Here is a 26,537-nt window from a genome sequence, read left to right on the forward strand (position 1 = left end):
TCTCAGGGCTAGCTGCTGGTTTTGGGCTGGTTTCTGAGCGGATAGGGATCCTCCATTGACCCTATGAGGATGCCACACTGCTCTGTGGGTGCAGGAGGGGTGCACCCAGGTTACAAAATTAGCATCGTGCTTTGTGTTGGATGGCTGTCTTGGAGCCAAGGAATAAACGGGACGCCGGGGCAGAACTGCTATCCCCTTCCCTGGACTTGTCTTTTCAGGAGCGACGGCACAAAGCAGGTCACGGTGTCCCAGAGATGGCTTGGCTTCTGGTCAACCTGCTCCATGAAGGTGAGGGGGCTGGGAAACATTAGGAAACTCGTTGTAGGCCAGCTCCGTATGATCATACTGTAACAAACCTGCAGTCACGGATGGCTTTACGACTGTCCATACACCGCTCGCCGCGGCAGCAGATGATCTGTAAGGTCCCTGCCAGCCCCAAACAACTACGAAACTACGAAACTCTGGTCTTCCGGACACAGAGACTTTCCAGCAAGTTAATGGAGAATGTCTGGGTCCTATGAAAACCCAGCTGAACAAGCTGTTTTGATTTCATCTAGGGCAAGATGCTGGCGCGCTTCTAGACTAAGGAACATTTGGGAAGCATTTAAGATCTATGAGTGCCCTGCGAAGCAGAGAGAAGGACGAAGAGAGTCCCCCCGTATTGCCATAAGGATGCACTTCTGTCACCCAGCTCTTTGCTTCCAGAAGCGAGATCTTTTATCCCCAGTAACACAAGTACTTCAGCGAAGAGCAATTGCTCGCATCAATTTTTCTTTTAAAACAGGGTCTCTGGATCAGTCAAAAACAAGCAAGCACACCAGAAGTCATACCCCAGGCATATAAAAGGCTTATCTGGGCTTTGCAAATGGTTAAAGCAAACTATGCAAGAACGATCAGATCAAGAACCTGCTGCAGCCTCTGGATGTCTCATGCGGAAACTTTATATAGATGTCAGCAATGCATTATTTCTTTTTGCCTTCAGAAAGATGGAGTGCCATCCTTCATGCCTGCACGTGCAAGGCGAGCGTGCCCCCTTCCAGTCTGGCTCCAGAAATACTCGCTAGAAGCAGTCCCGTGGCGAGAGCCTTCTTCGTGTCCCCGTGCAGCGTGTTTGTTGCTGCCCTCCAGTTGTCTGTGGAAACAGATGCCGCAGGGACCTTTTACCAAGGGATGTTTCCTTCCAAGAAAATTACCCCATCTAAATACGCTGAAATAAATAGATTCCTTGTGGAAAGGACTTTGGACTTATCTGTCTGGCTGACTGTCATAATTACAGACTGCCAGTCACCATCCTCTCCAAGCACTTGTCAACGACAAAAAAACGCTGTGTTTACATGGACGTTAACTGCTTGACTGCCCAATGGTGCTATGACCTTGTGTGCCAGAGATTCAGGCTTTTCATTGGGATTGAGATTTAAAATGAAAGCTAGGTTCACTGATGGTGAATGCTGATGTCCTAACTCCCAAGGGCATCACCTGCTCCATTGATGTCCTAGCCCCCAAGGGCATCACTTGGTCCATTGATGTCCTAGCCCCCAATCACCTGCTCCATTGATGTCCTAACCCCAAGGGCATCACCTGCTCCGTTGATGTCCTAGCCCCAAGGGCATCACTTGCTCCATTGATGTCCTAGCCCCAAGGGCATCACCTGCTCTGTTGATGTCCTAACCCCAAGGGCATCACCTGCTCCATTGATGTCTTAACCCCAGCAGCATTACCTGCTCCGTTGATGTCCTAACCCCAAGGGCATCACCTGCTCCGTTGATGTCCTAACCCCAAGTCGAGTGAGCTGTGAGCCAGCAGTGACATTCTGCCGGTTGCTGTGAGGACCGTCTGGGGCAGGTGTGGAAGCCATACCACAAGAAAGGATGGTCCAGCGCTGTGGGAGACCCTGATTCAAGTTCCTGATTTGCTGCAATATGAGCCTGGGCAGCTCAGGTCCAGATCCTCCAAGGTGCTTAGGCGCCCACGTCCCACTAGAGTCAGCAGGACTCATCAGATCTCTTCCCCGTCTTCGCAGGATCTGCTGGCTACCCACAAAAAGACTGTGAAGTCTGTCCAGTCCCTATGTTCCCCCATTATAGGATAGGGATAATAGCTCTACACAAGGGCAATGGGAGGATTAACATACAGAGGCGCTTTGTTTGGGAATAAGGCCTGAAAACTACCTGAAACAGAAGGTGGCACTTCCAAGAGAAGGGGAGAGTTGAAAATGTGATGAGCAAAGGGCTTCTGTGGCCCCTTGGTATGGGAGAACTAGTCCTTTGAAGGGGAATCCATGCTTCCAGCTATTATAAATGCCAAGTGAAGATTGGCATCCTGATCTCCAACCTCATTTCCCCTGCTGCAGGTTGAGGCTATTGCTCATAGGCCACAGACTAACAACAATGGCTTCAAGCTGCAGCAGGGGAAATCAACGGTGGAAATTAGGAGGAATTTTCTGCCCCTGAGGGTGGTCGAACACTGGAATAGGCTGTCTACTGAAGTTGTGAAATAGGGGTGTTTTCAAGGGCAGGTTGGACAGACACTTGTCTGTGATGATCCTGCTTTGAGCAGGGGCTGGACTAAATGACTTTCATGAGGTCTCTTCCAGCCTTACTTTCCTTTGATCCTATGATCCAAAGGTGACAGTATCCCTTTAAAATGGGGATAAACATTTGCAAAAGTTAAACAGAGCCTGGCTACAGAAAATAGTGGAGGGGAAGTAAAAAAAACAACAACAAACCATTCCCCTTGTCCCCAACATGCACAGACTAAGCAAACTGTGTTGGACCTGTTTGGGGACTAACCCATAGAAACGTCACATGCTTTTTGTTTGTGCACATGTGCATGAACCATACTAAAGATCAGGCCCACAACTGGTGTGAACTATACAAGCCCAGATTACCTGAACAAAAATCAGAGGTAGCACCAAAGTTAGCACGCATATTATTCTTGTCCCTCGCCAGCTGGAAGCAAAGTTGCTCCATGGTGTGTCACAGAAAGGAGATAGCTACCACCTTTACCTGAGTAGCACAGACACGCTTTCCCCAAAAATCAGCCCTTCAAAATGGGCGTGCATATCTTAAGTGGGGAAGCTGATTTTTCTTCACTGCAATATAAGCATGGAGGAATAGAAATAGGGAGGCACTGCTGCAAGCTGGCTGCTGTGTTTCTTCCTCCACTGGCCTCAGGGGTAGAGGGGTCAGAGTTCACCTTCCAGGGTCAGAGCTTCAGTGTTAACCATCTCACAGACACAGCCATTGCGGTCAGGATCCACCATGACTAGAAACCTCTATTTTTTCCCCTTCTGCCTTCCCAAAACAAAGCGCATGTCTTATTTGGTGTGTGATATACACGGAAATACGGTAATACATGGAATGGGGTGGGAAATGGATTTTTTGTCCAACGACATTTTTTGAGCTTCTTGTCCTAGATTGGGAACAAAACTGCAATATTAGTGAACTAAGAACTAGGAAAAAAAAAACAATGGAGCAAAAAAGCCCTGTTTCATTTTCACGTTTTAAACATTTATTTTAGTTTTTTCAATTATTTTATTCTAGATAGGTTGGGGACAATGGAATTAGAATGTCACTTCAAACTGAAGGGAAAAAAGGCATTTTGGTTTGCAAATGTTGAAGCTTCAATTTTTTACTCATTTCAAATTTATTTTCCAACGCTTTCTGTGCATAGCTTTTTTGGGGGGGATGGGGGAGGTGGAACGGACATTTTTCTAAAAAAAAAAAAGAGATAAAAGTTGAATTAAAAAAATTCCCAATTAACTCTACTAATACAGCACTCTCTCTGAGCAAAATTTCCCAGAATTCAATTCTTCAAAAGTTGTTATGTGTTGCAGACAATCAGGAAGTCTTAGGTCTTTTGTTACCATATTTCCTGGTTGACAACCTGATCCATGGGCTAAGTTGTCCTTGGACGGGTCACCTTAAAAATTTTTTTCTTAGCCTATGTTTTGGATTCCTCACAGGTACCAAGGGACAGTTTTCAGACAAGAAGAGGTTATAGCTCCTATTACAATATCCGCCCCCATCAGTCTCTTGCAGGCGGAGATCCCGGAGGTGATTAGCTATTGCTGATGGTGCTGTACTACAGGAGGTTCACAGAGCGTATCTCGGTCATTCAGTTCATGCCTGAGATGAGGCACTAGATAAGGATGGGGGATTTGTGCTGGCCGAGCCGTGAGCCGGCATCCTTAATTAATCAGAAAGGAAGACTTGACGTTTATTTGCTTGGATGTTCGTAAACAAAGAATCTTAGGAATCGGTTGTTTTAAAAATGAGTCATGGACTGGGCAAGGCGGCGGGGCCAGAGCAAATGCTACACGAGACAACTGGATTGTAAATGAGAACTCCAGACACTGCTAGCGAGGGGCTCATGCTTCAACCGATCATGCCAAGATATTAGTAATTTGCTGAATTCAATTCTCTTCTGTTACTGGGCATGGACTCTGTTTTGTGGATACTATTTCATTGAGGCCACCCATGCAGAAGACTTCAGACACCTCTTCATTGGCTCACCAGAGTTTGGCATATATGCTCAGGGCTTCAGCAAATTGAGGATCTGGCTTGAGAGGCATTGGCAGAACAAGAAAAGCCCAGAAGTGGACAAGCAGACATGCCACAGATCAGGACTGAGGTTCAGTGGTAGGCTGGAGGTAAAGGGAAATTAGCTTGAAGAGCATGGGCAAGGCTGGGGCAGGGCCTAGGGCTGGATTAGTTGGGAATAAAGCAGGCTGGGATTGAAATACTTTGGCACAGGGAGAGGAAGAGGCTTGCAGAAGTTCATTAATTTAATGCGCATTAAGCAGGGTTAGGCAGGCGACTACATGTGCAGGCAATACAGCACATTAATGCTGTGTGGGGACTAACTTAGGACTAAAGTCAGTCCACACACACAGCATTAATGCGCTTTAATGCATCTACATGATCTTTAATGCTCTTTAACTCTTTTATTTGTAGGTATCAAATTTAGGCATGAATAGCCCTAATTCGCCATATTTAATGTGCATTAAGGGTGCGCACGTGTAGACTCATGTCCTGCATGTGCATTAACTTAGGCTAATGCACGTTAAAGTGTCACGTGTAGATACACCCTACTTGTCTTTTCCACTACCCTCCTTTACACCTCCAAGACCCAAATATCCGGATTAGCACTGCACATAGAAACTCAGTGTTGGTGGGGAGTTGCAGGGACAGCAAGGAAATAGTTACTCAGGGGACTGGCAGAAAAAGTGGGGCTTTGATTTACTTCTGCTCGCTGTGCTCCAAGTTTTCCTCTGGAAACAAAGAGAGAAATATATGGGCTCTTGGCTTTGTGCAAGATATAACAGCATTTTCATCCCAGCGCAGCCCTCATGGCAGAAGGAAAGAATGGGAGCTTTGTGAGCCGTGGGTCTGCACACGCTCTTCAAAACAAAACCTCAAAGGAAACCTCGCTTGAATAAAGAAGGGTGAGGGCCAGGCATTCACAGTTCAAGCCGTGCAGGTGGTGGGCAACCTGCTAAGGAACGCACAGCGAAATACCAAAGTGGCTCTGGTATGTCACCCTCGACCACAGGCTTGTCAGATCTCACAGGCTGCGCAGGATTGGGCCTGCCTGGTGCTTGGATGCAAGCCTGCTAAAGAAAGCCCAGATGCAGCAGGTGCTGGCTATGGGGTAGGCAGCCCTCTTGTCTCAGTTGTTTGCAAGGCAGGGATGGGAGGTGCTGGGCTCCTGGAGCTGCTGCCCATCGTATGAGATGCCGACTGTGACACTAAATGCTTCGTGGTCCAAAAGGCATTGACTACCAGTTGGCAGATTTGCTTGAAGAGCCTTGAAAGTCTCCGCATGTGGCTATCCCATAGATCTCAGAGACAGTTTTGCAGGCTGTTCCCTCACAGGGTTGGTGTACACGGCTGTCAGCAGCACGAGAGCAGTTTGTATAGACATACCCAAACTGGGTACCCTGGCTTCCTCGGATACTTGCACAGGGCAGCCCTGTAGAGGTCGGCATGGGCTGCAGGACACAGCCAAAACCTGGGGTAAGTACCTATGGGTTAGTTTGCATGGAGCTACCTTCTTCAGAAGTTACATGGCTACCGGGACCTCAGCTAGCCTGCTAGTGTACACGAGCTGCAGCCACCCCTTTGGGTTCAGTGTACGTGCACCCATGGTCAGGGATTTCAAACTGATGACCTGACTTGGCCAAACCAACCCAAGCCACACCAAAGAGCAGGGCCCAACCTCTCATTATCTGCAGATTGCATTGGGAATCTTTCATTTGATTTATTTTATCATTCATTTATTTTGGCTTTGATTTAATGCCAAATGCATGACGCTTGGCTGCTATTGTCTGCACAGAAATAGTGTGTCACCTACAAGGCTGAGATGTAGAAGATGATACCATTGCATCAAACTTTTTGTGAGAGCAGAACATCAAGAGCGTGCTATATAAAGGTATTCAGGCTCCTTAAGATGCAGAGAGATGTTGAATGAGATTTCTAAAAGTGCCTAAGAAGGTAAGGCACTGCATTTAAGTCATCAGTGACTTCTGATGAACGAAGTATTAAACTGAATGCAGAATTACAGAGGGGGCTGGGGCAAATCATTTATAGCAAGGCTGAGTGAATTGGGCTGATTTAATCTGCAGAAGAGAAGACCAAGGGGGATTGAATGGCAGCCTTCAGCTCCCTGCAGGGGGGCTGCAAAGAGGATGCAGCTGGGCTGTTCTCAGTGGGGGCAGATGCCAGGACAAGGAGCAATGGGCTCAAGTTACAGCAAGGGAAGTGGAGGTTGGATATTGGGGAAAAACTTCCTTACTAGGAGGGTAGTAAAGCGCTGGAAGAGGTCATCCAGAGAGGTGGTAGACTCTCCATCCTTGGAGGTGTTTAAGACCAGGGTAGACAAAGCCCTGGCTGGGGTGATGTAGTTGGGGCTGGTCCTGCTTGGAGCAGGGGGTTGGACTCGATGTGACCTCCTGAGGTCCCGTCCAACCCTCATTGTCTGTGAGTCTATATTAATTTCCCTAAGGGTTTCTATTTTGCATTTGAATGACAGGAACAGCAGTTGGACTAAGTGCATCCGAGAAGGTTCATAAAGTAGGAGTAATTAAAAGATCGCACTTACGTTCCCAATCTAGACATACGCCCAGTCTCTGATTCAGATCCGAAGGCTGGGAGCATTCATGATTTTGGCTCCATCCATGATTTCAGTTCAACCCTCTCCAGTGATAGTGGCTAACCATGAAGTTTGGGACCATGGCTAGATTTTGGACCCTGCATTTGAATGTGCGTCTGAAATATTTCTAATACTGCGCCTGAATCCTTGTAACCTTGCCCCTTTTGTCAGTCCATAGATTTCAGTGGGATTCAACATGGACTATGATAAAGGCAGATACAGCTCAAATATATGAGCAGAGAAGCCTAAACTAAAAGTTATTACTATTGAACTTACAAAGAGAGTACTCAAAAAATATACAGATAGGCCACATCATTAAAGTAGAAAGTTCAAGGCCCGAAATTTCCCACAAAACCTTTTTCCATTATGAAACATCCATTTGTTGGAAGTGAAATATTTCATGTAAGCAAGTGGATTTTGCTAAAAGGTGGTTTCAAAGGGGAAAAAAAAGGTAAAATGGCTTTTAATAAGGCCAAAACAGTCTCATTTGTTACAACATGCTTGGATTTTCCAGTTTAGAAAATGTTGTTACACTTAAAAACAAACAAACAAAAATAACCCCCTATGTTACAGTGTATAAAATAAGAAAGTCAAACCTGGAACAAAATGTTCTGATTGTATCAGAATAAAATTCTTTGATTGTCCTAACATGAGTGTTGCATTTTCTCAGAATTTTGTTTCAGAAGAATGTTAATTTTTTCTGCTTTTTTCCCTGGTTGAAATGAAAAAACAAACAACCCTGTTAATGGAATTCCCCGCAAAAATGAAAAATGCAAGTCTCAGCAGCTCTATTAAACACCTACATTTTCAAGTTTCCTTTCTCAAGTTCCATGGAAACATTGCTATTCAGATTATTACAATATTTCCTGCGCTGTGTTATATGAAAGTACTTATCATTGTGTGTAGAGGGATTATCATCACACAGGACCATTGTCCTAAAAGCTTTACACAGGCAGAAAGATAAACTTAAAAAAAAAATGATTTGACTAAAGTGATTAAAACTCTACCTAAACAGTCAACCATAGCACAGAGGATGTTGGACCTATTTGCCCAATGTCAGTATTCAAAAATCGTACAACATGGGAGTGAACTCAGTTTTTCCCCCCTTCTCCATACCATGTAAATCAGAAAACACAGCCCGATCAAAAAATATTTACTATCAACTTTGCACTGTAGCAGAACTGCTGTTTCTGAAGTTATTAAGGTATTAACTAGTTTTGTGATAGTGTAGAGTGGAGACATGGTGTCAGCCGGCCAGGTTAGCACATTAGCACTTTAAACTGGATTTAATCTAGCACAAAAGTACCAGCAAAGATCAAAAGGTCAACCTGAGAGCACTGGACCATCCTGACTAGAGTACACAAGGAATAGAGGAAAGGACTGAAAACTGGTTAAAAGAGAGGAACCAAGGGGTAGGACTAACTGGTCTTTATTTCCATATTGGAAGAAGGTAAACTGTGGGATCCCCCAGGGTATCCATGCTGGGACTGTTGCTGTTCAACATACTGACAAATGATCCAGGAAAAAGGAGAAAATAGGGAAGCAGAAAAGTTTGCAGAGGCAGCAGAATTATTTTGGGCTGCCAAATCCAAAGCAGATGGTGAAGAGTTACAGAGAGACCTCACCAAATGGAGCAAATGGGCGCCAAAGTGGTACATGAAATTTAATGTCGATAAGTGCTAAGGAGAAGTGCTTAATGATGGAGTCTAACGTAGCCGTTACCGCTCGGGAAAGAGATTTTGGAGTCATCATGGCAAGTTTTCTAAAATCATCAATTCAGGGTTCATTGGCTGCCAAAAAAGCCAAACACAGTGCTAAGAAACATTACGAAAGGAATTGAAAACAAATCAGAAAACATCTTTATATCACCCCATAAATCTATGGTCTGCCTCTGAGTTGAGTTCTGCGAGCCATTTTGGTGACTCCTTCTCCAAATGATGTCCTAGAAATGGAAAAGGTACAGGCAACTCAAAGATTTCATAGACATTAGGGGCTGGAACGGACCTCGCAAGATCATCGAGTCCAGCCCCCCACCACAGGCTGATGTCTAATGACCCCAGCAAGATAAGCATCCAAATGCCTTTTGAATGAGTCCAGAGTAGGTGCTTGCACCACCTTTGGGGAACAAAAGACACGGAGAAGCCATTGTCCACCTTGGTGCCTTTTGGTTTCAATGCACTGCACTTTTAAACTCCTCAAAAGTTGCTCTTTGTACAGAGTTCAGCACTAGTGTGTTTGCAGAGTTTCTGTAGGAATTCAGCTGTGTGCTGAGATGGAGACGTACCTTTTGTTCTTGTTTTGCTCAGTATGTTTGCAAACGTCGCGTGTACCAGTTGCATACCGTTCTAGTACCAGACACTCGGCCAACTACGCCGTAGGAATGACTTGACCCAAAAACAGAACCGCAAGGACAAGGAAAAATGTAGATATGCAGAGTACAGTGATCCACACTGAAACTGTACATCCCTATAACATCTGTCAGGCTTCATGTTGCTTTTAACAGAAGGATCTTCAGGGACTTGGTACAGCTGCTTCCCCATCAGAGAGACAAATATTCCTTCAGGAAAGCAGGGCTTTGGGAACCGTCTTGCAACCTCTTGCTGTTGGCTGGTGGGTTAACTACCTTTCTGGAATAGGATTTTTTGTGAGTGATGACATTAGGTGAAGAGAGAGAAGTTTAAGTTGGATATTAGGAAAAACTTCCTCACAAGGAGGGTGGTGAAGCACTGGAACAGGTCACCCAGAGAGGTGGTGGATCTCCATCCTTGGAGGTGTTTAAGACCCAGGTAGACAAAGCCTTGGCTAGGATGCTGTAGTTCGGGCTGGTCCTGCTTGGAGCAGGGGGTCGGACTAGACGTGACCTCCTGAGGTCCCTTCCACCCTCATTGTCTATGATTATATGAATAAATAGGGTTGTCCACATCAGTAGTGCTATATGGCATATATGGCAGCTGTTCATCAGTGAATGATGGCAGTGCTAGGGCATGTATTTAAGCAGAAGGTGGAAAAGGGACCCGAGTGCATGGCTTGCTCCTAATTCTTAGTGTGAAGAACAACTTATTAGGTGAAGAAAGAGCATAGCCAAGGTGAAGAGAGTTGGCAGGTCTTCAATATGTAGAGCTTGCCAAAAAGAAGGCCAAAAGCTAACATGGTCATGGTTACTAAGTCCGAAGGCAAATACAAGGGGAGAGTTCGGTCTTTCCAAAGCGAGATAGTATCAGGAACAAAAAAGCTCTTTAAGAGGAGAAGACATAATAAGCACCGATGCCTGGAAACTGAAGCCAGACAGCTTCAAGTTAGAAGCAAGGCACACATTCGTTAGCATTAAGGGCCTTTGGATTAACTTTTGGGATGAACTCTCAAGGGAAGTTGAAGCCTTCAAAAGAAGGTAGGATCCCATTCTGGAAGATACCTGATAGGGAAGCACAAACTGGGTTCAGTATAGTAATAAATGGCTAGATTTTTGGGGGTGGTGTTATTCAAGAAGTCAGACTAAAGGATCTACTTGCTCCTTCTGGCCTTAAATGCCATGATTTCACTCCTGGTAATCATATCATGAAATCTGATATTACAATATCACCTGGCTCTATCTTTTGCAACCACATCCCTTTTGGCTCTCAGAGGCATTGACTCCAACTCCTTGCGAAGGCATGCTGGTGGGGTGGGAAGAGGTCACGCTGATGCTTTTCTTTATGCCATCGGGTTAACCACTAGCAGATTGCGTGTGGTCTTTGCAAGGGAATATTGATCAGGGGAAAATGAGACCAAGCCATATCGGAGAGAGAAGAGTTAATCACTGACATATAATTGGACCGGCTCCAAGCGGATTACCAAAAATAAAAAGGAGCTTTGACATACTCCCACCACCTACGTTCCAGGTTTTCCTTTGGAAACAAAGAGAGAAATATACAGGCTCTCAGCTATGCTCAAAACATAAAAGCATTTTCACTGCAGCATGGCCCTCATTGCAAAATTGAAGAATGGACGCTTTGTGAGCAAGCGGTTGGTACGTGTCCTTAAAAATAACGAAACCCCAGACAAATCTGCTTTTGTTGAGAAATTGCGTAGGCCACATGAACAGGTCGTCCGGTACAGGTGATGACAAGGAAATGGCCGGTCGTTGTCTGTTCTCCCTTTTGTGCAATCTTATCGCACGTTGGCCTGTGATCCCGGCAAGTCGTGCAAGCTGAATGTGGCCAGGCTTGGTCAGGACTTGGGTGGGCTACTGTGTGTTCAAGGACAGGAGAGTGCAACCGAGCCATACAGCGTCTGGCTTGTCCCTGCTCCCTTCGACCATGACAAGGGTGGATCTACTCAACTCGTCTAGATTACTTCCAAGTGCACGATTTGTCTGGAGGAAGTCATCAGATCCCAAGCGTCTCCAGTCTGCGATTCTGGGCGGTCTCACGGGTCTCATCAGAGTGTCAGCTGGCATTTGCACCTCTCCATTTCTGCCTGCTACTCCTCCCATCCCTTCTGGTGGGGTAATGCCAGGGTTATGGGCACTGACACATGCCTGTTTCTTGACCTCAAGCATTATACGGGATGGCTAGCAAAAGATTTTGCGGAAATGTTTCTTCTTTCGAGGATGAATTGCCATATATTTCTTTGTTTGCAGCTGCGCTCTTTAATAGACTCTTTAGAAATCATAACTGGTGTTACTTTGCCCTTGTCTTGGCCGTGGTCTGCCGATGGTTTGCTGTAACTGCATCCCCGTTCCTCGGCAAATTACACAAACTCCTGGCAGGTAAATGAGCCCGTTTTCTGAAACGGCTCAGTTTTGGGAGACTGAGCCAGCTGAATGGCTTTATTGCCTTGTCAAGGCCGGTCATTGTATTAGTGTCTGACAGTTTGTCAGCTCTGGGTTCCTGGGCACAGGCTTCTTATTTCAGAAGGGCTTTGATGCATTCTTGGGAGACTTTCTGGTTTGGGTATTATGATTCAACCCTCTTTAGACACAGCCCTGTATTGTACGCTCGGCTCGTTAGGTAATCTGGAGAATCAAGTGGGCCTTCTCCCAGGTGCCTGGCCATCCAGACAGAAGGATGGAAACGAACACTTGTTAATCTTTGTCTTGCATGGTTTGCTCTTGAACTCTTTCCAGACTGCGCTTTGAAGCTGGCACATGACTGCTTAGGTGCAGGCTTTCTACGGTATTTTTTTCTTGTTTTCTGCAATTCTAGCAAGTTGAGGATCTCATAAGTTCTATTATTGATGCCCGTTCTGCCAGGCTGGTCTGGAAAAGAGGGCCGAGACCCTTCCTTGCAGTGCGCCTCTACGCTGTAGCATGGCATTTTCATTACTGCGTACGTTTTGGGGCCTGCTATCATGGTTGGGTTTTTTTTTTCATGAAACGCTTTCCATATTTTTATTGTGGCTTGTACTTGGGTGGTATGTGAATGGTCCTTGAAAATGCTGGTTGAATTTGTCAAAGGTAAACATTACTGCAGAGTGTTCCTGTTCAATTGTAATGCTGCTTTCACAGTAACCTTGACATAAAAGGGATCGGCTGTTCCTTTTTGACATGTGGGAGCCCAAAGTCCCGTTTCATTGGCATTATATTGTCACCTTTTTGTTCACATTGCATTTCCTTACGGGACAGTTGCTCCGACTCCTTATACGCAGGATGGCCACACAGTCAGGTTGAAGCCCATACTCCACCTTCTTCCAGTAGCCACCTCAGATATCTTCTCATAGGTTAGGCTTGGAAGAAATGCGATCAAATCTTTTCTAGTTTCTACAACAGTGGTCCCACGTTTTGCGATCCGTTGACCCACTATGAACCTGCCTACCCTCATATTTCCCATGGACAACAATATAACATTAGCTTTTCAATGACATCACTATAAAGGCTGTGTGTGATTTGTGAATCAGTTGGGTACCACTTACCGTGGCCTTGTAGATCCCCAGTGGTCTAAAGACCATTTAGAAACCACTGCTCTGAACCATGCTAGTATTTGTGGGGTATCAGCATCTACTGCATTTGCTCTTGCCTGTTCACAGCCATGGCCTTTGGGAGGCCATTGGAGATATGGTGCTATAATCACTCACGGTTTCTCCTGGTTTTTATTCAATTTCTTGAAGCAGGCCTCCACTCGAGCTCTACATCCAGATGTGAGTTTAGTCACTGGCTTTCTTTCTTCCTCATGGTAGAATTAGCTTGGGCTCTCCAAGCATTTTCACTGGAGTCCCTCCATCTTTTGTGCTTTTACTAAACTATCACAAATTAGTGGGTTTTGTTTTTAAGATTTGATAATGACATGAGTCAGCCATTTTGCACAGTTTGGCAACGTCCTGATCTATTGTTTCTCTAGCTCCTTGGGAAATATTCTTGAACTATGGCCCGTACTCCTGAACTGTGGGATTCTGTATGTAATAAACAAGCAAAAGCTCTCTTTCACAATTTATTCCACTAGTTTATGGGAGAAATGTAGCTGTAGGTGTCTACTGACAGCTTGTAAAGTATGGTTTCATATTATCAGCATTGGCTAAATGTCTTGGGACAGAAAGAGGGAACGATATACCCTTAAGTAGCTTAAGTGGCTGTATGTAATAAATTGTATTTACTGGTATGTTTTAAAACTTTTTTGTACACAAGCTCAATTTTTCTATTATATAGAAAAAGCACTTGTGACACAGGCTTCCAGCAAACACAGATGGAAAGGAACTTGTTTTTCCCCCAAACTCAGCTACAGCCTAAGAGCAAAGCCTGGCCTTGCCTTTTTCCCCTGGTGTTTTCCTGTCCCCCTTTATGAGAACACATCTTTGTATTTTTGTTCTAATATTCCTGGGATTTTAACACCAGAAAATTCACTTGTTTCAGGTATTCCTGCTATTTTTGCATGAGAATACCCATTTTAACTCCTATACTTTGTTCATGGTGAGATTCCCATACCAGTCTGGCATTCTCATTTCTTTATCACTTCAAAGGGAGCAACAGCTGAGGCCCAGGTAGGATCACGCATAAGGGGCAATGAAATAAGCATCTCCCAGGTCTTCCTATGTAGCTCAACAGACTTCCAGACCCATCGATGGGATGGGTCTGTTTGATCTTTCCTTAGTCCATCAGACCAAAAATGACAGGGAATGAGGATCTTTTGTGTCTTTTAAGGTTAAGAGACAATGTGCTAAACTGTTCCTAATTGCTTCATTTAATTCCAATTTCTCACTAGAATCACAGAGTGGGAAAGGACCTCCAGGGTCATTTGGTATCTTTACTGATTTCAGGCAATCAAACTGGAAAGCCAGCCGGTAAAGTAGACCGTGATACAGGATTTTATGGAGGCTTGAGGAGCATGTTCTTGCCGATAGGATAATTCTGTGCACAGGGTAAGCGATCATCACAGAGCCTTTCAGATCCACAAGCCAAATGTTTCCAGTCTCTGCTAAGTTTTGCCTGTTCTGTGATACCCAGTAAATGCACACAAATACACAGATATCAGTCTGAATTCATTCATACACTATCCACATCGAGTTTCCATTCCCTGTACATATCATAGTATCACAGACAATGAGGGTTGGAGGGACCTCAGGAGGTCACACCTAGTCCAACCCCCTGCTCCAAGCAGGACCAGCCCCAACTCCATCATCCCAGACAAACCTCTTTCCACCCGGGTCTTAAACACCTCCAAGGATGGAGACTCCACCACCTCTCAGGGTAACCTGTGCCAGTGCTTTACTATCCTCCTCATGAAAAAGTTTTTCCTAATATCCAACCTCAACTTGCCCTGCTGCAACTCAAGCCCATTGCTCCTTGTCCTGTCGTCTGCCCCCACTGAGAACATATGAGCGCATCAATCTCTGTTCAGAAATTTAGCCTCAATTCATCTGTTTTTAGGTGCATGTTTCAGTGTCTTCCCTAAAGTGGCTTTGACTAAATGATTGATTTCTGCCAATTATCCCTTGGTACAATTTTCCAGTGTTGAATATTACTGGAATCATCTTTTCAGTATGATAGCAAAATCCAAGGACTGTTGCAGTCCAAGACTAAGTCAGTCTAACTGAAAATAATTCTTTAATTGTGTTCCCCAGTTCTACACTTTGCTTAAATACAAGCATTGCATGGATATAACGCATTGATTGATAGTTGGATAGTTTTTTTTCTGGTTGAAAATGCTTTTGAAGAACTAGGTCCTTTATCTCTGATCTGCTGCTGCTGAAATATTGTGGCAGGCACTGCCCAGTAAAGCCGTAGCGCAACTCCAGTCATTTTATTTTCCTTTGTATTCAGCCCCATTGCAATTCTAGTGGTTTTTTTGCATTGTGACCCAAAGAGCACCCAGTGGCTAAACACATCCCCGGTCATGTTCAGTCGCTCGGGGGCAGGAAGCTGGTGTCCTGCCATGTTTACTGCTTTCTTTTGCGACCGACATTCGTTTGTTGGTTTGTTTGTAGTGAAGTATCTCTAGGGTCTGATGTCACCTACATGGGGGGAGGGATGTCATGTTCAGGCCACGAGCACAGGAGCCAAGACCCTGTAACCTTCTGGCTTAACACCTTTTTTTCTCCTTTGGTACCATCCTCTCTTATTGTGCATTTCTGGAGCGTAGTGTTCTCCATCGTAGAATCACAGACTCATAGAAAACGAGGATTGAAGGGACCTCAGGAGGTCACAGCCAGTCCAACCCCCTGCCAAAGCAGGACCAGCCCCAAGTACGTCATCCCAGCCAGGGCTTTGTCAAGCTGGGCTTTCAAAACCTCCAAGGATGGAGATTGTACCACCTTGCTGGTTAACTTAGTCTTTCTACATATAATCCCATACAAAGGAAGTCCATCAAATTATAACCCCCCACTATGTGCCATAGCAAGGCACAATGGCAGAGTGGTGAAGGGCTCTTGCTACTGATGGCGAGTTCAAGTCTTGCCAATAGCACTGGAAAGTCAGTGGTAGGCAGACCCAGTGCTGCCCATATCACTCCTGTCCGCAGAAACAGGTGCACCTTTGCTATGCTGCTAAATCGTGGGTAAACTTTGACATGGGACTTTTGATCTATCCTACCAAACATGCTCTGTACGAGAAGCAGCAGCAAACACCAGGGCGTGCTAACCCGGAAAGCTGCAACATGAGTTGGAGCATTTCCAGTTAAGGAAGGTTTGGTGATTATTGCCCTGCTTTTTATGTTGCCGAGAATGAGGGGGGTCACATGTTGAAACGAGGCTGCCCACACAAGGATGGAAACATCACTCGGGGCCATTTAAATGCTCTTAAAGATGCGAACCAGAGCATTTCGCTATTGTTTATTTGCCCAGTATAGTTTCCTTCCCTGCCCGTGGAATAGCTGTAGGCCAGTGACTCAGATTGCTTGCATCTATTTACATAAGAACCTCTGAGCAATAGAGACAGAGGACTGCAAGGAGCCATCGAGTCTAAGCCCCTGTGTCGTCAGGCAACCATTTGTCAAAGAGCCTACACGCTTGTCCACTCTGACCCCGCTCACACACCGCAGGCACACAGTAGCCTATACAGAAAAAAGCCCTCCACGGTGCCATAGGTCAAGAGCAAGCGAGACAAGAGCACCATTAATTCCTCGTGGCTGCAATGGCAGGAATTTGATAGGGTCATGGGTGCTCAGGTGACCGATGCCTCTGATCGATACCTTTTCAAATTCCATAATCTGCAAGTTTATCACAAATGCTCTAGATTTTTGCCGTCTGACTTAGCGTGGCTGATTGCATAAATTGCCTGGTGTTATTTTTCCTTCCCCGATTGGACGATAGCACAGGCTCATAAGGCATGAATGTCTGCGTGTGCTCATTTCACATTGAGTTTCCTGGGTGATTGAATCAAAACCCATGGTAGAGGTGATAACTTTTATTAGACCAACTCGATTTATTTATTTATTTGTTTGCAAAAATTTGCAAATTTGGCCAAAAAAAAATTAAATTAATCTAGTTGGTCTAATAAAGACCACAAGTTTTGATTCCTTTTGCCTCTACAACCTGGAGACTGAAGCACATAAGAAACACAATTTCTGTGCAATGTATGTACCCATAAAAATCAAAGGTTTGGAAAAATCCCTGGACAGAGATCATGGGGGGAGGGAGGGGGCACAAGAGAAGTGGTCAGGGTGAATGCTACTGAGACATTGGCTTTGTACCAGTCCTACTTCTAACACAGCGCCGTTGGCCCCCAGGCACCAAGCTGCTCTGTGCCAGAGATTGTTTTACTGGACTGGGTTTTGGGTGATGTTTAATTGGGGTAGAAACTGTTGCCTTAATGATTCCCCCTCAATTGGCACCAGAGGAGAATGTGCCAATATGGAGCTTTACCTGCCCATATGGAAAGGAAGATGAGCTGATAGGCACCAGTACTCTGGGTTACGCCTGAACTCCCAGGACGAACTCACTCTGTGAAGCAGATAGTACTGATAGAGACTGGGTTACACGGTGCAGCCCTGATTTATGGGTTAAGCTGGGGAACAGGTAAGCAAGGTGGAAGACCGCCAAAGGGACTTGGGGTGCAGTTTAGAGGTGCAGAGCCCCATGTGTTTTGAGGCTCTGTTCCCTATAGGATGGGAGTAACTATAGACTCATAGAAAAGGAGGGTTGCAGGGACTTTAGGAGGTCACATCCAGTCCAACCCCCTGCTCAAAGCAGGACCAGCCCCAACTACATCATCCCAGCCAGGGCTTTGTCTAGTTGGGTCTTCAACACCTCCAAAGATGGAGACTGCACCCCCTCTCTGGGTTACCTGTCCCAGTGCTTCCCCACCCTCCTCGTGAGCTTTTCCTAATATCCAACCTCCTTCCCTTGCTGCAACCTGAGCCCATTGCTCCTTGTCCTGTCTGCCCCCACCAAGAACCGTCCAGCTCCACCCAAAGCCCCTCCACTCTCTCAAACAAGGGCAAGCATCAGACCAAGGGACCACCTGAGCCGAATGGCCCAGGCCACTAGCTAGCATGGTTCAGGCCTCCCATCTTCCACAACCAGATGTGTGTAAGTGAGCTGACATTCAGCCTTTCCCCTTCGCTCTCCATCTGAATCGACTGGGAACTAAGATGATTTTACAACCAATGAACATTTGCTCTGTGGTTCCCGGGTCATTGCTAAGAGAAGGGTTATCAAAGCCCAGGCCTTGGGGCATCAGCTAATGTTGATCATTAGCACTTACGCAAGGCTCTGCATATTCAGTCTGCTACATGCAGGCATGCGCTAATTAACCGGCCGATTGTCTCCCGGGGCAAGTCCCCTCTCTATTCCCAGGCACTCGAAGGAGGGCTTCCCATCAGCCCACAGAGCGGTGACGGCTGCAGGGTGTCTTCCAGGCTGAACGAAGGAACAGATCTAATGTGGTCAAGCTGGTCTGGTTTAACATTAGCTTCAAATGACAGATCCCAGAGCAAATCTAGATGCCTCCAAGATACAAGTACCCCTATGCCTGAAGAAGGGTGCTTGTGCCCAACAGCTTGTAAAAAACCCATTTTCCCAACTATTTATTTTGTCCAATAAAATTTACCCAAAGAGCCTTGTTTGTCCAAGACACAGGAACGCCTGAACTGAGTTTAAGGAACCTGACATATGTACTCAGGCTGCGGAAACAACGGGTCCTGGTGAAACACGGGGGCCAGTTTGGGGAGGAGAAGTTTGCAAACAAAAGAGTTGGGTGTCCGCCGGGGCAGGTGAATCCAGTTTCTGCTCCGACCTGCACCCGGGCTGGAAGGAGTCTCTGATGCGAGCCGACGTCCTGGCACAGCGGCGGCTGGCGTGGGCTGCACGCGGTTGCACTCAGACACGGGCACTTGAGAGTGGCACCAAGCAAGTGCTTGCTTGTTTTCTATTTCTAGGAGACATTTGGATGGGATCCTGGGCGATATATCTGGCTTCTTTTCCAGCCTGTTTTTGTGTGTGTGTGAGAAGGTGACTAGGCGAAAAGAAATCCCTCTGTTTTCAGGGGAAGACAATCAGAGAAAATGAGGGTGGAAGGGAGCCCGGGAGGTCACATCTGGTGCAACCCCCTGCTCCAGGCAGGACCAGCCCCGACTCCATCGTCCCGGGGCAGCAAGGCCAGTGTAAAGCAGCAGTGCAGTGCAGGATAGTCTTTAAATCCTGTAACAAACCACTTCATGGTCCTGGCTCTGCTGCTTGCCCAGGCGACGGCAAACGCCGCTGCGATAGCGGGAGGCAGTTCTGGTCGTCCGGCTCGCCAAGCGTTAGCGTCCCAGCCCAGGGAGGATCTCTGTTGCTTCTGGCAGTGCAGGGGCCCTGACATTACACACCAGCACTATGCAAGGCAGTGAAGGGAATACAAAGCACTGTTTTTGTTCTTTTTCTGTAGGCCCCCACATACAAACAGGCATCTTGAAAGGGAAAGAAAACCAGGCCAAATTTTGGAAGCAGAAGCTGTTCCTAAAAGGGAGAGCTTAAATCTTCATAGAAATACCTGCTGCAGTATTATTCTATTATTATTATTATATTATAGGAATGCAAACAGGGCCTTTTCTTCCCAAGGGACTGAGCTGGCTGGGTGCTCAGTACTTCTCCGGGTGTCTCATTCAGAACTTCACTCTCCTGGTTTTCTTTTTTAAGTCCCAAATAAATGCCTCTTTTTAGGATTAGAAGAACTAGCTGTGTGTCTTCCTTCCGAGGCACAGTCTGCCTGACAAAAAGTGCAATGAATCTATTCCTCTTTGTGGTGCTTTTGCAGACTCGAGGTGATGGAGCTTATCACTGGGCCCCGGGCAGCAGGCGACCACCTACAGATCCCAGTCCTACCGCTCCTGGGTGCTAAACATACAGAAATCAGGCTCTGCTGCAATCCTGGTGGTTGCTATAACACGAGCTGGCATCGCTCCTGCAAATGTGTGTCACTCTCCATGTAATTGCTGGTCAAACATTATCGACCTGCCTCTACAGCCAGCTCAGGTATTATGCAGAGGCCTCCTGCAAGGCTGTGTCCCAGACATCCACTGCTCCCGGGGCCAAACACCGTGGGGCATCTCAGAAAAATGCTCCGGCATGTTTCATTTATATCTGAAATAATAATAATCCTTCCCCCTCTACCCTCTTGCACTACATGTGTGAGGAGTTTATTTTTTAAGCCTTCCTCAGAGGCATTGCAAGTTGGATGCAGCTAAAGCTGAGGATTGTGATGGGCTGTGCCAGTGCTTCTGCTGGGACTTCAGCCCAGAGGGTCCTGGCTGGAGGGTCTTGCCCCTCTGCTTGGGGTCAGACCGATCCTCAGATTTGGAGTCAGGAAGGGATTTGACCCCCTGGACAGACTGGTACGGACTGGGGGAGGGTGGGCTCTGCTTTCCTCTGTAGTGGGGGTGATAGCCTTTACCTGAGTGTATGTTAACACTGTTTTACAGAAGCAGGATGTTGGTTGCTGTGATCCCCCTGCTTTCCTCATGGCAGATTTGTGTGCTAGGTCTTGGTTTGTGACAGTTGACACTAAGACCTTAGATTTTAGATTTGTATAGGGTGGTTTGAACAGGAACAGCCCTGTCTCAGGCAGGGGGCTGGACTGGATGATATCTTGGTGGTCCCTTCCAGCCCGACTCTCTATGAATGCCTGGGGGTCAACAGTGGGCCTTTTCAACCCCTGCAGCGCTGCACCCTGTGTGTTACTTGCTTTATAAGCTTTTGTATATGAGGGGGATTGAATAGCAGCCTTCATCTCCCTGCAGGGGGGCTGCAAAGAGGATGAGGCTGGGCTGGTCTCAGTGGGGGCAGATGATGAACCAGGAGCAATGGGCTCAGGCTGCAGCAAAGGAAGTTGAGGCTGGATATTAGGAAAAACTTTCTCACGAGGAGGGTGGTGAAGCACTGGAGCAGGTTACCCAGAGAGGTGGTGCAATCTCCATCCTTGGACGTATTTAAGTCCCAGCTCAGCAAAGCCCTGGCTGGGATGATGTAGTTGGGACTAGTCCTGCTTGGAGCAGGGGATTGGACTAGATGTGACCTCCCGAGGTCCCTTCAACCCTCATTGTCTATAAAGACTGACAGCTACAGTGTGTGTACATTTTTTTTCATGATACCCTGTATTTGTTTTCAGCTTCTCGGCCATTCACTCTATGAAGTACTCCTGCGCTGCTCTTGGAGCCTGAAGCTCTCTGCATCCCGAGGGGAACATCCGTGGAGCAATGATTGCCTTGGAAAGACCCATGTGAAAACAAAGCACTCGGTAACTCTTGAAAAGCATCCAGATTCCCACCGAAAAGGCTGTCAGAGCCGCGAACCTTGACTTTATTTTTTGGAATGGGTAGCAAACCAAGAAAGTATCCTTTTTTGTTGCTGCGGTGGACAAAATAATGTTCATCTTCAGGGTGTTATCTGGTGAGTTGTAACCTGGACATATGGGAATATTGTCTCAGAGGAAATACAGCATTTGTAATTTATTTCACTATTTGCATTTCGCAAGGACACACCTGTCTAGCATGCATGTAAATACAAAGGTAGACTCGATAATATTGCAACAACAGTGAATTGGCTCATGTTTGTGGATGTGGGCCATGATCTCCCTTGCATAGATTGGTATTGTGGCCTCTGTGCTGCTGACAGGGATTTCCTTTTAGCCCAAGTGGTGAAGGCCTGTTCTTTTCTGCAGGCTCTACCCCCATGGCTACTATGGGTTTCCAGTGGACAGGGGTGAGATACACTGAAGTTTCTTAGTACCAAACTCTAGCTTTTCTACAGTTCTTTCCATCTGTCCATCTCCAAGCATTTTACAAAGACCGTCAGAAGCATTACCCCCATTTTACAGGTGGAAAAACTGAGGCACTGAGTGCTGGAATGACTTGCTGAAGAGGACCAGAGCTGGCAATAGAACATCTGGGAATAGACCCCATATCCAGGGGTCTATTCACTACAACACGCTGCTTCTCCACCAGGACATGACTGACTGGATTGCTGCTGATTTACACATTTTATTACAAATGTTATTGTGCATTGGAATAGACACACAATTTGGGCCTGCTGCATTGACGTTAACTGGAAATTTAGCAACTTCAGTAGTGTCTAATCAAGCGTTCGGCATTGCTGTCTGGAAATACGTACCTGAGCATTTGGTGAACTTGCAGATTTACTGCCCAGGAGGAAGTATGACCGTCTGAGAAATACTGTTGCAGATATAAAAGAGACAAGTGAAATCCTTCCAGAGACTGACTGAGCAAGAAAGACGGCCGTGGTGAGAGGAAGTGGAACGCATAAGCTGAGAATAATAAAATCATAGGGGTGGGATGGACCTCCAAAAACATCTGGGCCAAGCCCCTGCGTGAATCTTTCCAGGTGACAAAACTTCTCCTTGTTCTGGAAACACACAACACTTCTGGAAAGTAGCATCAGGGTTGAGTGAGAGAGTCCCTTACTGGTCATAGATATTGTGATTCCAAATCTAGCATCACATTTCCATCTTAAGCCTATAGTGCTTGGGGCTGCAAATGCATGAGAGAGACGCAAGACACACACAGCATTACTAGTTCACACAAAGTTACTGCCCAGCTACATTTGGTCTTTTTTTTTAAAGCTCCACCTCTCAGAGTCATGTGATTAGGAGCTATTCTCAAGTTTGTTTTATTAAAAAAGTCTCTAATTCTCGTGAGTGCAGAGAAAAGCTGGAGCACCTAAACTCCAGAGCCTTAGAAACTAGGGGTGCATCTACGTGTTCATTAATGCACTCTTGCTAATGTGCATTAAATTTAGTACTGCCATTGTGTGGTACTAGAAAAAAGCACATTAGCCTATTTTAATGCGCATTAGCAAAAGCACACAGTTTTTTGTGATGCTTTTATGTGCATTAAAATAGGCTAATGCACGTTAAAGCACATGTGTAGACACACCCTAGAAGTCCAATAAAAAAAAAGAAGCAGATCTTTGTTTTTAATTTTTCATCTCTGGTGATTTTAAAGTCAGTCTTGTGGCTCTTGCCACCTTGTGACTGTTGAGTGCTTGGGTTTGGTGAAACAGGCTTATCGCTACCTGGACTTGGAAGTGACATTTTTTTCCCCCCTTTTTCTACTGTTTTTCAGTGTTTCTGCATGCAGTTAAACAAATGTGACAGAGGCATCTGTAGTCCAGTGCTAGGTGGAGCTGCCCCTATATAAAAATGCACAGGTTTTAAAGCCCTTTGGCCTCTTACTGCTGCTAAGTGTACAGTATAGTTTCCTAAACGTGCTTGCTTTCAGAGAATCGGAGTTGCTACAACTTCTGTTCCAGAAAACTGGCATTTTAGCTCAAGCAGCAACCTCAGTTTTTAGCCCTAGAGGTGCCTATTTTTTCCCCTGCTGTGTTCACCAAGTGGGCAGCTGTTGTGTTATATCAACAGAAGATTATATTGATCAGCTACAGCCGAAGAGAGCAACACTTGTACAGCCACCAAAAATGGAAAGGGCTGTTTAAATGCCAGCTATTGTTGCTAATAATTCCCAGTCACTCTTATACCCATCTCCCCTTTCTTAAAGGAAAAGCTCCCATCTGATTGCTTCTATTAAGTAATCATACAGTGCAACAATATTCTGCACTGTTACAGCACAACAGTATGCTGCCCTATTACAGCACAACAGTATTTTGCACCAATACAGCACAACCACATGTTGCACTATTATAGCACAACAGCATTTTGCACTGTTACAAAACAGTATTCTGCACCAATATAGCACAACCATACTTTGCATTATTATAGCACAGCAGTATTCACACCAGTATAGCACAACAGCATTTGCACTATGACAGCATGACAGTATTTTGCACACATATAGCACAACAGCATTTTGCACTATTACAGAGCAGTGTTCTGCACTAATATAGCACAACCATACTTTGCACTATTACAGCCCAACAGTATTCACACAAATATAGCACAACAGCATTTTGCACTAATATAGCACAACAGTATTCTGCAGTAATCACCTCGCTGACTGCCTACTTGTCATTGTAAGAATCAGAGATTTGGACCATTAATATACTAAGCATTTAAACAGTGGCACTGATGGGCGTTTAAGAAAGATCCCGGTTTAGTTCTCCTATGTCTGAAGGCTGAGGTCTGACCCCTAAAGGGTAGGATTGTGTGCCAGGGCTGTACACCGGAGAGAGAATAAAGGCTGGGACTAAGGAACGGCTCCAGGCAGCAAGGAAAAGAAGAGAAGTAAGTTGAAGGGTCACACGAAGACATTGCTTTTCAAAGCAGGCCCGTTTGAAGGCTTAATGCAATGTTGCCATAATATCCCATTAGCTTCTCACAGCCTGGCACTTTGCACTGTGTGAAAAGACACACAACCGAGATCTTTGATAACCTGGCCCATCCCAGCTTCTTCTTAGAAGGAGTCATCATTTTCCCACAGCAAGCAGACACCCTTGCTCTCTCCTCTTCCCATCACGAGTGAGTCATAGTCCAGGAGACACGGCCCTGACACTCAGAGATCCCTGCGTTGTTACAAATTATGGACACTGAAAATACAGAAGTGATTCTTTCATCCAGCAACTTGAACTGCTGTCTGGGGGTCAGGAGATAGGGAATTAGGGAGAATGCGTGCTTGTGCAGTGAGGGGAACGCTTTCAGTGTGAGAAAACCTGCTGACAACCGTTCCCAAATTGCAGGCTCGGGAGGACACAGGCAGCATGCTCTGGGAGCCGGCTCTTGAACGAGAGTGTGAAACTGGGAGCTAATTGCACACGGTATCCAGCTGCATGTCTATACAACTGCACATGTATTTTGCAACCGATATCATCTGTGTCTCCAGGTGTTTATTTGCCTCCCCTTACGATATCTCCGTGCTTCCCTGCGATAAATCTGACTGACCTAATTATTTCATCAGACAGTCGGGGACAAGGTCCGACAAAATAATACAGTGCGTCAGGTCCTCGGTTGGTTGTTGGCTGGCACAGCTCCTTAGTAGACAGGTGTATAAATGCCTGATGAATGTGTCTGCATGTGGATGGAAATAGAACAATTCGCTTCTGCTTGGAGCTGAAACCTGCTGGAAAAGTCGTGGCCACGTGCTCCCCTGACCACTGGATGCTCTCCTCTGATGTCTCTCAACAGCAACCGTGAGCCCACACTTCAGTGGCCAATGCTGCCTACACAAACTTCATGAAACCCAGAAGTCCATGAAAATGACACCAGGGGGTGCCGGTATACTCCACGGGGTTTAATCCTAATAAAGCTAAATAAGATAATAAAAATTAAACTTGTTTGTTTTGGGGTTTCACATCAGTGTTTGCACGCCCAGGGCTTTCAAACAAATTAAGTCCACTGTGCAATCTCCCTGTGTCTAGGATGGACAGATGACCACCACTCCTGGGGTAGCTCCATGAGTAAGGGCTGTTACAGTGCCTCAACCCTATGGGGCATAGGATTTGGTAATAGCCTGTTTGAAGAGAGAGCATGGCTACCCTGGGATAGAAGAGGATACATGTCACCTACACCAGGGTCAGCTATGGCCTTGTGGCTTTAGTCTGATTTTTCCCAGGGTAACTCTACACCAGATTCTAATAAATTAAACTGGTTTAGGCTCCATGTCCTGTGTCCACTCCTTTTCCACAGCAGGGTCAACTTCTCATATGTCCTCACCTGCGGTGGAGATTTAACTGCTCATGTACCTTACTATGTCGCCAAGCCTTCAGTACTGCCACAGAACAGGCCCCCCGCATGGATAGCCATCCACTCCCTGATCTTGTACTCATAAACCACCTGCTTTCCCTTTCAGATACATTTTGCTTCCTGAGCCTTGACGGCCTTTCTGCCGTCCCACCGTCCAAGTTCTCGCCAAGCACAAAAGAACTGAAGTACGACTCTGGAAATGCCCACACGCACCTCCAAGAACAGGCATTTGATTTAGCATTTACTTTCACCAAGAAGAGACATCCCAGCCCTTGTCAGCTCTATCTGGGAGATGCTGAAAGATGTTGTTATGCAACCAGCAACTTTATAGGTTCATTTGCTTCACTCTCCTTCCCCGCCCCTTACTTTTTCATTCATCTACCTTGCCTCCTCCACTTCTGTCTCTTCTTATCAGCTGCTAAGGAAGCAGATGATCAAGTCATAACACATTTAATATGATCCACTGCATTAAAAGTTCTCAGAGAGTCTTTACCTGAACCGTGTCTGTGCATTTGGTACTGGTGAGGCCACATCTGGAACAGGGGAACCAAGTACGTGGGGGACCGAGGGCCCTGGCCCTCCTCGGGAAGGGGAAGTCACTTCTCAGTCATGTTAGCCCCTCCCCTACCCCCGTCAGCAAAAATAAAAGCCAGCGCCGATGTTTGGAGTGCAGTTTTGGCCCCCTGCTACAGAAAGGATGTGGACACATTGGAGACAGTCCAGCGGAGGGCAACGAAAATGGTTCAGGGGCTGGGGTCATGAGTTGTAAGGAGAGGCTGAGGGAAATGGGTTGATTTCATCTGCAGAAGAGAAGATTGAGGGGACTTAATAGCAGCCTTCACCTCCCCGC

General features: G+C 46.1%; 1 long non-coding RNA gene across 4 annotated transcripts in view; it reads left to right on the forward strand.

The window, feature by feature from the left end:
• Positions 1-26,150, forward strand: part of LOC149867761 (uncharacterized) — a 94,836-nt gene extending 68,686 nt beyond the window's left edge. For 3 of the 4 annotated variants that reach the window (XR_016442130.1, XR_016442132.1, XR_016442129.1), the window contains one exon: positions 21,146-26,150. This is a non-coding gene — a long non-coding RNA (uncharacterized LOC149867761). The remainder of the gene's footprint in view (positions 1-21,145) is intronic. The other variant, XR_016442131.1, reaches the window with a different exon arrangement.
• Positions 26,151-26,537: the final 387 nt, after the last annotated feature.

The sequence above is a fragment of the Crocodylus siamensis genome, chromosome 4 (assembly GCF_052110815.1).
Source record: "Crocodylus siamensis isolate JL-2025a chromosome 4, ASM5211081v1, whole genome shotgun sequence".
Lineage (NCBI taxonomy): Eukaryota > Metazoa > Chordata > Crocodylia > Crocodylidae > Crocodylus > Crocodylus siamensis.